We start from the raw sequence: 12,990 nt of genomic DNA, 5'->3' as shown, positions 1-12,990 counted from the left end.
AGTCATAGATTCATTAGAGTTATTCAGCACAGAGACATACCCTTCAGCTAAACTGATTCTTGTCAACAAAGATGACTCATCTGTTAGTTCCATCTGCCTGTGTTTGCCCCGTAACCTTTTAAACCTTTCAATCCATGTACAAATCCAACTGTCTCTTCAAACGTTTTATTGTACCTGTCTCAGCTACTTCCTCTTTCAGCTGATTCCACATAGATACCACCTTTCGTGTAAAAAGTTGCTCCTTAAGTTCCTATTAGATACTTACCCTCTCAGTTTAAACTTATGCTCTCTAGCACTTGATTCCCCAATTCTGGGAGAAAGACTGAGTGAAATCATTTTAACCATACCTCTCATGATTTTATTCACCTCTCAGTCTCCTATACATTAAGTAATAAAGTTCTAGCCTCTCCAACATCTCTCTATAACTAAGTCCTTGCAACATCTTTGTAAATCTTTCCTGCGCTCTTTCCAGTGCATATTTCTTATAGCAGCTTCATCGACTTCCTGTGCAACCACACCATGACCTCCCAACTTTTAAAATCAATGTCCTGACTTAAGGCCATGGTTTCAAAAGCCTTCTTCACTACTATGTCCATCTGTGACTCCACTGTCAGTGAACCATGTATTAGTACTTCAATGTCCCTCTATTCTACAACACACACAGGACCCTGGACACTCACAGTGAAGGTCTTACTGTAATACCTCACACTTACCTTAATTAAACTCCATTTGTCATTCCTCAGCTCACTTATTTTGCGGATAAAGCCCCCCATCACTGTAAATTTGATTACTTTCTTCATTATCCACTGTACAGTTATGGTTGCATTATGATTACAGATCTCACAACCCGCCTGGGTCATAGGGTTGTTGTACAGATGAGCACTGCACCAGTTGCCTCCATCTTTCATGGTTGTGGGTGAGTGCCTGGGTTGGACAAAGCTCTCTCCAGTTCACTCTACAACATTTTCTGTCCAGTAGATGTGAACTGGTTGTTTCCCATGCTGGGTGAGTCTAGGACAAGAGCTTACAGCATCAGGATAGAGGGGGGTCCATCTAATACAGAGATGCGGAGAAATTTCTTTAGCAAGACGGCGGTGAATTTGTGGAATTTATTACCACAGGCAGCTGTGGAGGCCACGTTATTGCATGTACTTAAGGCAGAGCTTGATAGGTTCTTGATTGGACACAGCATCAAAGGTTACAGGGAGAAGGCTGGGGAGTGAGGCTAAGGAGGGGAAAAAGGATCAGCTATCAACTACAGTAGATCTTCGTAGTGTCTCATGTCTTGGGTGATGGTTCTTCATACTTCGTCATTTGAGATATGGTCTGTATAGGAGATGCCAAGGAGCCTTCTGAAGCATCTCATTTCTACTGCCCAGTTCTGCTGCCAACGTCCATGATTCTCATGCTTACAAGAAGATGGAGAGCACAAGTGCATGCAGGAGTTTCAGCTTGGATCTGAGAGCGATGCTATTGTCTTTTCTGATTGGTTTTAATTTGATGTTTGGGCTGTCCTTGAAAGGAATTCAGGCTTTGATCCTTCTTGGTTGGGGCTGTAAGGGGCTCTGGATGGATGTCTGGCAGCTGCACTCTACTCAGTGTAGCAGGGTAGATCAACATCAGTGTCTCCATTCATCTCCTAATTCTCTCACATCTACCTCCAGGTGGCACACCCTGGTACAATGGCAGGCTAAATGACGTGAGTGGGTAGGTATGAACGTGATACCACTGGGCGAAGAAACTCGTCAATGAAATCATTGGTCAGGGCAGATGAGTTCCCCAAAGGACTACAATGGCCACAGTTCGAGCCGCCAAGTTGGAGGACATCAGCTGTGGTCTGTCCTGGAAAAGGATGGATGCCACCGAGCTCACCACCCCAAGACAAATGGCATGATAGATACAACAACACACCCCGTACTGGATTGGTTGCTGCCCAAGTCATCAAGGACTACCCCATCTGTTGCACATTGGGGCGGAGGTGTTATCCACGATATCAACTACTTTAATATCATCCGCAAGCATAGCTTCTACATTATTATCCAAACTGTTGATATAGATGATAAGCAGCTATAGGTCAGCAGTGTTCCTTGAAATGCATCACTAGTCATGGGCCTCCAGTCCGAGAAACAAACTTCCATCGTGGAAATCTCTTCCCATCCACTGTCATTCGCTTCCTTGAGATACTTCTCAAAACCTACATTCATAAGTGAAATAGTAAGTTATATAAATATATATGAACATGTATTGCAATATTTGTATATTTGCATCTGCACCCAGGCATTAATTTCAATATTTGAATATATATGTTCATAGCAAAGTCTTCACACTAAGCTGATTGTACAATAGGAACTCTTTGTTCTCAGAATCTGAAACATTTTTATCTCATATTGAAATGATTTTAAGTCTACTGGACTGTAATGAACTGGAAATAACTGAAATGGGCAGGCTCCCTGGCTAAAGCCGATTGACTGGAGTTAACTTTAGCTTTTAGTCTCAGTGTGGAGCAGTAATTCAGATATGTGTGTGTAATAGCATGCAGTAAGTTAGGACTGAGAAAAAGGCTAGAGGCAAATAGTAATCGTTCCAAATATAGAACCAGTCTAAAAAAAAGGTACAACCACCTTTAGTTGCTGTGTATTTCATATTTCAGAAATAATTGAGTAATATTGTAAATATATTGCTTGATTAAGCATTCTTTGCTGCTAATAACATTACAGATTATATGTAAAAGTATGTGAATGGAATTTATCGTTATGTCACCATGTCATATGTGTGTGTCATTACACCACTGCATCATCTTTCTGCACCAAAGTAAAGTAAAAAAAATGAAGTAAGCACGATAATCCACAGCTCCTCGATTTTTTCTTTCAATTAGTTTTGGAGTTACAAAACATACCAGTGTGACGAGAAAGTTTTAAAATGAACCCGAGACTACCTGTCTGTTGGAGCACAGATAGATGTTGGAGTTTTCAAAAAAGCACAGCATGCTTTCTTTGCAAGAGGAGAGAAATGGTCGAGTTTGTAAAGAGCACTGCATGCTTTCATTGCAAGAGGGAAAGACAGAAAATGGACAAAATTCACAGGTTCATAGAGTAATAGAGTCAACTGAAAGCAAATTAAGAAAGGCTTTGGGTGATGACACAACAGTGTTCAACGATGACATTGGACAACTCAAACATATCAAGGGTAAAATAGTGTTAAATGAAAATGCCACACCCAAGTTTTACAAAGCCCCATCTGGTTCTTTATATGATACATGATAAAGTGGTAATTTTAAGGTCATCATCAACTCAGGACTGAAAATGGATCAATACCCTCTGCCCAGGATAGAGGATATATCTTTGCAAACCTTTCTGGAGAGACACACTTCAGCAAAGTGGACTTAACTGAGACCTACCTACAGATAGAGATGGAAGATGAGATCAAAGTTTTTCTAATCATAAACACCCACAAAGGGCTTTATCGCTATAATAGGCTTATTTTTTGGAGTAGGGCTGCCCAGGCAGTCAGTGTTAGCTGAATGATATAATTGTTACCGGTAAGGATGAAAAAACTCCAAAATCTCGTCATTTTAAAAAATATTAGATTATGAGCTCAGAGCACAACACTAAGTGCTTTAATCCAATCGTCACTTACTGTGGTTACACTATTGACGTCCAAGGATTACACAAGCGTGCTGAGAGAATTCAAGTAATGGTGGATGCCCCAAGGCCAAAGGACATGTCACAGTTACAGTCCTTTTTTGGATTTGTCAAATACAGGTGGCCCCTGTGTTTCAAACATTCGCTTTACGACACCTCACTGTTGCGAAAGACCTACATTAGTTACCTGTTTTCGCTAACAGATGGTGTTTTCACAGTTACGAAAAAAGGCAGCACGCACCCCGAGCAGCCGAGCTCCTCCCCCGGAACTGCATTCCAGCTGCCATTGCTTCAACATGTGCCTGTGAGCATCTGTGCTTTATATGGATTTATTTTGTGCATCCGTTAGCAAGATCAGTTCTAAGGTATCAGAAAAGCCTAAAAAGAGCTCATAAAGGTGTTACACTTAGCGTAAAACTGGACACAATTAAGTGTTTTGATCATGATGAACGAAGTATGGGCATAGTGAGTTTGGCTAAGGAAGCTGGGTTTGTGGAAGTTGACAAAGATGTTGTTGAAGAGGTTTCAGCATCCCACGACCAAGAACTGACAGATGAAAAGCTGATGCAATTGGAAGAGGAATAACAATAGAAACTGAACGCAGTAGTGAACAGCCCGAAAGTGAAGTCGTCCAGGAACTGAACGTGAAGCAACTACGGGAGATTTTCGCTGCGATTGACAACACTGCAATGATTGCAGATAGGTATGACTTTAATTTTGAAAGGGTACATAGGTTTAGGGCATATTTGCAGGATGGTTTGAGTGCTTACAAAGAACTGTATGATAGAATAATGCGCGAGGCTAAGCAGTCAAGCATACTGTCGTTTTTCAAGCCTTTCACATCAGCCACAGCAGACGACAAACCTCGACCTTCGACATCAAGGCAGGCAGACATAGAAGAAGGTGACCTGCCTGCCCTGATGTAAACAGACGACGATGAGATGACACCCCAGTCTCCTCTACCTCCCACCACCCCAACCTCTGACAACTCAGCCTAACACACCATCAGCAGTGTGCTCGCTGTCTTCCTGATTTCAGTAAGTGAAATTACACTGTGCATACATTATTTCTACTTTATATAGGCTGTGTATTTTTATGTGTCATTTGGTATGATTTGGCAGCTTCATAGCTTAAAGGTTACTGGAAAGAGTGTTTCTGCCGAGAGTGCTTATATGAGATTTTCGCTATGGTGGACAGTGCTGCAATGATTGCAGAAAAGTATTTCTATTTTATATAGGCTGTGTATTTATCATATCATTCCTGCTTTTACTATATATTACTGTTATTTTAGGCTTTATGTGTTATTTGGCATGATTTGGTAGGTTATTTTTTGGGTCTGCGAATGCTCACATATTTTTTCCATATAAATAAATGGTAATTGCTTCTTCACTTTATGACATTTCGGCTTACAAACCGTTTCATAGGAACACTCTACCTTCGGATAGCGGGGGAAATGTTCCAACCAGTACTTATATGGGAGAGAGTTCACCCTCACTGCTGATCATCAACCACTAGTGTCCATTTTCAACCCATTTTCCACTAACAGCAGCAACAGAAATTCAGGGAAGTTGTTACTTAAAGAACACAGCTACAAGATTGAATTCAAGAGGATGACTAATGATGGAAACACGGCTAGATTGTCCTGTTTACCCTTGGAAAAGGAAATAACGGAAAAATTTACAAAAGAGGCACATACCTCTTGACCCATTCTCCGTAATGCATATCGAAAGACTCCCAATTACAGCAGAGATGATCCGAAGGGAAACTAGAAATGACCCCACACTGTCTCAGTTCTACATGACTACCCAAAATGGCTGGAGTGTGCAGCATAAATTCCTGTTTCCCCGTTTTTAACAGTGCCGGGATCAAGTTGCTCCTAACTGGAGTTGCCGATGTGAGGATTGAGATTTGTTGTACCATCCAAGCTGAGAAATACATGCCTGTCATCTAGGTGGTCACAATGAGAGCATTGACTTGAAGCTTTGTCAGGTGGTCTGGGATAGTTCAGCAGTTCGAGCAGCTCGCCATGCACTGTTCAGGGTGCCAACATGTCCAGAAGATGCCAAGAGCAGCACCTCTCCATCCTTAAAAATAGCCTGCATTGTCCTGGTAGAGGACTCATGTGGATTTTGCCAGACGATTCATGGGCACAAACTTCTTGGTAGTACTGGACACTGTTACAAAGTGGCCAGAAGTGTTCTCAGTAGCCTCTTCTACTCTTGATGTGTTGAGAAGACTTTTCTCAAGAACTGGTGTTCCAGAACACTTAGTCGGTGATAATGGACCACAGTTTGTTGTAGAATATTTTCAGTCATTCATGAAAATGAATGAAATAAGATATATTACATCTGCATCATACCTCCCATCTACAAATGGCTTGGCAAAAAGTTTTGTCCAGAGTCTAAAGAACGCACTGCGAGCAATGTCAGCAGAACATGCTACACTAACACTAAATCAGAAACTCGCCAATTTCCTCTTTGCAGATCGCAATGCAGCACACTCCACAACCAACAACTCACCAATTTTTGCAGTTCCTGCGTCATCCCTTGTGCTCACACATGGATCTCCTCAAACCCAATCTCAGAAGGAGTATGGGGGACAAACAACTGAGACAGTTTGAGGTCTCATCAAACAATGAGGTTCAATGTTTCATTCCTGGGCAGGTAGTCCTAGCAAAGGACTACAGAGGTGATCAAAAGTGGGTACTCAGAAAGATTAAGGACAAAACTGGACCACTCTCTGACAGAGTGGAGATAGCGTCTGATCTCATTGAAGACGGCACATTGATGAGACCAGGATCAATTCTTAGAGAAGAAAGGTGTACAGAATGTCAGAACCACTTCCTGCAGTCCCAGAGTCAACTCCTACAGCCACCAAAGAGAAGGCCCCAGAAGCTGAGATTGTTTCACAGCCACAAGTCTCACCTGCCATGCAGAGTGAAACCGTGAGGAAAAACATTATCCTAGAAGTGCAGGAAATCCTCTAAAGTCTCCAACTTGTCCTCCATGGGACAATTTAAAATAGTATATAGATCTATACACACATAATTCATCACTGGTTATATGTAAAGATACATGAATGGCATTTGTCAATACAACACAGTGTCATATTTGAGTGCCTAACTAAAGTAAAAAAATGAAGTAGACATATTTATCCCTGGTTACCAGTATTTTTATTTTGATTAGTTTCAGTTACAAAACATAACAGTAGTGGTTAAAATGGTTCTGAATTGCACCTGATCCCCTGTTTCCAACTTAAAAGTTTTACCTTCAGAGAATATTCATACTAGAACAGAGGAGTTATAATCTACAATAAACATTGAAATAGTATAAAGATTAAAACAAAATAATAGTAAAAGAACTTTGTAATATAAGAAGACATATGAATGAGACAAGACCACTTATCCAATCAAAACTTGCCTCTTTCTTACATTAACTCTCCCACTAAATGATTCTAATTTCATTTCTATCATTTGGTTCTACAGATTATTCTTTTTTCAGACATCCATTCTAAAGTTATTTTTTACTCATTTGCTAGTTTATAGAATATGATTTGTTTTAATGAACTAAATTCAGTTAATCCACAAGATATAGTAGTTTATGTGTTTCATTAAAATACTGTAGATTAACATATTTGTGAATGTGATCATAATTCAATTGGACTTATCGCAGTGAACATGGAATTTCCAAACTGAGGAAGGCAAGTTCCACTGGATTGATCTTGTAAATGTGTGATTAACACAGCCACATTAAGGTAAATCAGTTCCAAAGCAATGGAAACAATTTTTTTGCATTAGTTCAGAGAGGGTTGTGAAGGCTTGTTAACTGCAGATGATCTATCTTGAGGAGATGTAAGTAGAAGGAAATAAATGAAATCATGAGGAGAGAAGATAGGGAAAAAGAAAATAAAGCTGTGTTGGATCTGTAATTTACACATGGAGTGAGTAAAACATCTGTGCATGTGTGCAAGCAGAGAAAAAAATTAGTGAAGTATTTCCGGTTTGTGCCATTTCTGATGCAAACTGGAAAGGCTGGGTATCTGAAATGATTGAATTCAATGTCAAATCCTAAATGCTGCAATGGGGATTCTCAGAAGCTGTTTCCTGAGGTTGCATTGAGCTTCACTGGAACAGTGTAACAATCTAAGACAGAGCAACTGAAGTGAAAGTGGGATGGAGAAATAAAGTGATAGGTGACTGGTATCTCTCAGGTTAGTCCTTAAATACGAACAGAATTGTTCCACAGAGCCGAAACACTATCTCCAGTGTGAAGACTGCATCTTGAGTATTGAATGCGGTATGCTGAATTGGGAGAAATACATATAAATCTGCTACAACTGGATTGTAAACACAAGAGATTCCACAGATGCTGGGAATCCAGAGCAACACACAAAATGCTGGAGGAACTCAGCCGGTCAGGCTGGGTGGAAATGAATAACCAGTTGACATCTCAGGCCAAGACCCTTCATCAGGATTGGAAGAGGAGGGAGAAGCTGGAATTTGAAGGTGAGGGGAAGGGAAGAAGTACAAGCAAAATGCGATAAGAGGAACTAGGTAGGAGGGGAAGGGGGAATGAAGCTGGAAGCGATAGGTAGAAAAGGTAAAGGGCTGGAGAAGAAGGAATATGATTGGAAAGAAGAGTGGACCATGGAAGAAAGGAAAGGATGAGGGCCACTAGGAGAGGTGATAGGCAGGTGAGGAGAAGGGAAGAAGTAAGAGGGGAGCCTGAGTGAGGAATTGATGAAAAAGGAAGAGGAGGGGAACAATTACCAGAAGATGGAGAAATCTATGTTCATGCCATCAGATTGGAGGCCACCCAAATGGAATATGAGGTGTTACACCTCCTGCTTGACATTAACCTCACCAAGGAAGCCATGAACTGACATGTTGGAATGGAAATGGGGAATGGAATTAATATAGTTGGCCAACAGGAAATCCTGCTTTTTTTCAGATGGAGCGAAGGCGCTTGACGATGTATTTCCCCCAATCTGCATTGGGTCCCACCAAGGTAGAGGAGGCCGCATCGGGAGTACCAGATACAGTAGATGATCTCAACAGATTCGCAAGTGATTTGTTGCTTCACCTGGAAGGACTGATGGGGACCTGGACGGAGGTGAGGGAGTAGGTGAATGGCCAGGTGTAACACTTCTACTGCTTGTAGGGGTAAGTGCCAGGAGGAAGATTAGTGAGGAGGGATGAATGGAGAAGATAAATCATGGAGGGAGCAATCTCTGCAGAGAGCAGAAAATTGGGGAGGGGAGAGATGTGTTTGGTAGTAGGGTTCCACGGAACCTGGTAGAGATTGTGGAGAATGATGTGCTGTATGCAGAGGTTCATGGGATGGTAGGTGAGGACGAGAGGAACTCTATCCTTGTTAAGGTGGCGGGAAGATGGAGTGAGGGCAGATTAAGCACCTTTGTAATTAGAAAATTCACCTGGTCTGGATGAAATATATCCCAGGCTATTAAAGCAAACAAAGGAGAAAACTGTGGAATTCAATTTTTCTGTCGTCTCTGTCCACATTGGTGCCAGTTTACTGGAGGATCACTACATGTAAGATGGGAGACTGGTAGAAAGTGTGTCATTACATCCCTGTTAGATTAACTCTTGTGATCAAAGTTCAAAGTTCAAAGTAACTTTATTATCAAAGTACATATATATCTCCATATTCAAGCAAGAAATTCATTTTTTGTGGGCATTCGCAGTAAATACAAGAAACACAATAGAACCAATGAAAGACCACACCTAACAGGACAGACAAAATAAATAATGTGCAAAAGACAACAAACTGTGCAAATACAAAAAGAAAAGCAAAAGACATAATCATAAAAATGGGTAAATAAGCAACAAACCTTGAGAATATGAGATGAAGACTCCTTGAAAGTGAGTCTATGTTGGGGAAACAGTTCACTGATGGGGTGAGTGGTGTTGAATGAAGCTACAGTATCTCCTCTGGTTCAAGAGCCTGATGACTGAGGGATAATATATGTTACTGAACCTGGTTGTGTGCATCCTGAAGCTCCTATACCTTCTTCCTGATGACAGCAGCCAAAAGAGAGCTGGATGGTGGGGGACATTGATGATGGATGCCACTTTCTTGTGACAGCCCTCTGTGTAGATGTCCCGGTGGTCGAGAGGGCTTTGTCCACTCAACGGCATTGGTGTTTCCATATCAGGCCGTAATGCAATCTGTCAACATGCACATCTATTACAATGAGCCCTTTGGGTCTGTGTTGGGAGTCTGAGATCGCTGGACTCTGAGGCCTTTAGTGCACCTGATAGGGTTAATTGTTGTTTAATAAAAGTTGTTAATCATTTAGAGTTCCTTGCGTTTTTTCTTGAACAACTCGCTTTTTGTAATGCGGTGCTTTCTGTTTAAATTAGTTACATTTATTTTGATAGGCTCAGGAATTCTGTGCTGCTTGTATTACTTAAGTGGACGTCCTTACTTACTTACTGCCCATTACACCGCTAATACTTAGGGCAGCAGTGAAGGTTCACCATCTCTGTCAGTGTTCAGGGTTTTCCTTCATCATGATAGTAGCTTCTTCTTGGCTTTCTCTACTGTCAGTCGTGCAAGTCCTGAGTAGAGACTCAGGAATACTGTCACACTCAGATGTAGAAGGATTCTTCATTACTGTTTCTGTAACAATTTTGTTTTACCAATCAGGGTTGTTAGCCCTGAGCTGAATTCCTGAACCTAGAGGACCAGTGGACCATTCTTAGTCTGTCTTCTATCCTTGCACCTATTTGGTATGGGTGACCCTACCAAGAGCCACAGCATAATGCCCTAACTGCAGCCAACATAGCTATCTGACTCATCGAGGTACGCCATCCTCCAAACCACGACAAGGTTGTAGTCTTCTTGGACGAAGCAGACGCCTGATGAGCGCTAATGGTGGGGTTTTAGTGTTTAGAATGTCATGTCTCACAGTGTCATTCTGTTGGATTCTTATGAATAAACTCTGGTCGCCATCTTCACATTGGAGTCTGTCTTTCCTCCAACCTTGGGTTCTGGCATTGTCAGCCCATCTCGTGACATATTTGGAAGTTTGACAAAGTTTTGAATCACATGCCAAATCTTCACAAATTTCTAAGGAAGTAGAAGTGCTGTCGTGCTTTGTTCGTAATAACACTTAAACCAGGACAGATAATCTGAAATGATAACACTGAGGAATTTAAAGTTTGTGACCCTCTGATATCAGTCCTGAGGGACAGTATAACCATCAAATGAAAGGTTCAGTTTATTCAAGAATGTTCTGTCAGGATTTCTGCCTGTACATACATACATCAGGTATATACGTCCCTGACTGATTTAATCAGTCACTGGAGACAGTGAATTTGATGTGGGCTACATGGATTTCAGATAGGCTCTTGATGAAGTCTAACGTTGGTCAAAAAAGTAAAAGCCCATGAAATCTAGGAGAGCATGAGAAAATCGATCCAAACCTGGCTCAGTTCATAGTGTTTTTGTGACTGGAAGTTTGCTACTAGTGGGTCAGACTTTTGAGAGGGGAATATTAAAGAAGTTCATAGCTGATACAAAAATTGAACAGTGACAAGATTTCGACTATCTGGTCAGCTGGATGGAAAAAATGGCAAATAGAGTTTAATAAAGAGTGTTTGAGGGGAAGTAATGTAACGTAAGGTTATTGAATGGTGTGGAGCAACAAAGGGACTTTAGTGTATCTGAATACCAGTCTGAATACAATGGCAAGTCAGTTCAGTGGTTGAAGGACAGGAGCACCTGCTTTTCTTCATATGCTCCAGGTATAATATAAAAGCAGGGGAGTTATGCTCACTACTGTATACAATAAAAGGTGGACCTTTGCTTAAGCATTGTGCATCTGAAGTTGAAGCCAAAGTCAGGCAACACAAGCACAAGAGCCTTTAACCCACTGAGTCCACAATGACATCTAATCCTAAACTAATCCCATTTTAGTCACACCACATTCATATCAACTTTCCCCTGTTTCTGTCACTTTATCTGCACACCAGGGGAACTTTCATAGTGGCCAGTTAACCTGCTGACTTGTGTATCTTTGGGATGAGAGAAGAAACCAGAGCAAATAGAGGTCACCCACAAAGACACAAGCAGAACACACCCACATAGATTGCACCAGAGGCCAGGACTGAAGCCAACTCATTGGAGCTGTACAACAGAGCTTCATTACAGGACAGGTGCATTCCCACTGGAGAGGGTGCGGAGGAGACTGGAAGTTTGCAACTTTGCAATAAGTCAACATTGTTGTCTTTGAAGCAGAAGAGGCTGACAAAAGGCATGCATGAGGTGCATAAAGTTATCAGGAACGTGGATCTATTTCCCTTAACAGGCCAATCAAATCCCAGAAGGCAGAGATTAATCGAACATGATTGCCCTTTCATTAGTCCATGCTCATTCTTTCCAAGGTGGTTTGTTATTATAATTATCATTTCAGATTCCAGCAGTTTTCCAACCATTGATATTAGGCCACAGGTATATTGTCCCTTATTTCTTTTTCCTTCATTTATTAAATAGAGTGATCACGTTTACAACCCTCCAATCCGAAGGAACCACTCCAGAATCTGTAGAAATTCAGAAGCTAATAACCAGTGCACCCAGGTGATCCGCAGGATAGTGGACCTGGTGCTGGAAGACAGGATTAGGTGGTGTATACTAAGTGGAATCTCGATGTCTTGTAAATTCTGTATGGTGCAATGATACTTTGGCCTTATAGCATAAACTATTAGCCTTTTCGAAATTTCTCACACTTTCTTATGGCATGAAACAAAATCCAGGAGCCCATCAAGTGTATGCCAGCTCTCAAAGCCATCCCATCAATTGCATTCCTCCACTTATTCCTAGTAGGCTATTCTCTGTCATACACTCATCAACCACCTCCCCACCCTTGCCATTATCCTAACATTCAGCTATGCTGGGGACAATTTATCACAGCCAATTAATACACCAAACAGTATATCTCTGGGTTCTGAGAGAAACCTTCAGGGGAACACAAGGAGAATGTGAAAAGTCCACACAGACAACAGCAGAAGCCACAATCAAACCAGAATCACTCACAGATTGCCTTGATAATTACAATCTTTGTTAAAAATCATTTCAAAATTATCAAAGTTATTAAGTCTATAATGGAACTAAAAAGAAGCAATCCACAATCCACCTCACTATACCTGCAACAAGCACCATTCTCTGCCTTTTCTGGACATCATTTGGTGAGATAAACTCAATATTCAAAGTGTAGATTGAGCTGTGCGTCATTAAGTAATCTGTATGTGGAAGATTACAAGCCCAGGTATAGCAAGTACTCCAATGGATTGATGCATTGATCAGAAATTTCTTGTTACTTCTGCTAC

The sequence above is a fragment of the Hemitrygon akajei genome, chromosome 3, assembly GCF_048418815.1.
Source record: "Hemitrygon akajei chromosome 3, sHemAka1.3, whole genome shotgun sequence".
NCBI lineage: Eukaryota > Metazoa > Chordata > Chondrichthyes > Myliobatiformes > Dasyatidae > Hemitrygon > Hemitrygon akajei.
The sequence above is the reverse complement of the archived record's forward strand: the minus strand, read 5'-3'. Positions refer to the sequence as shown.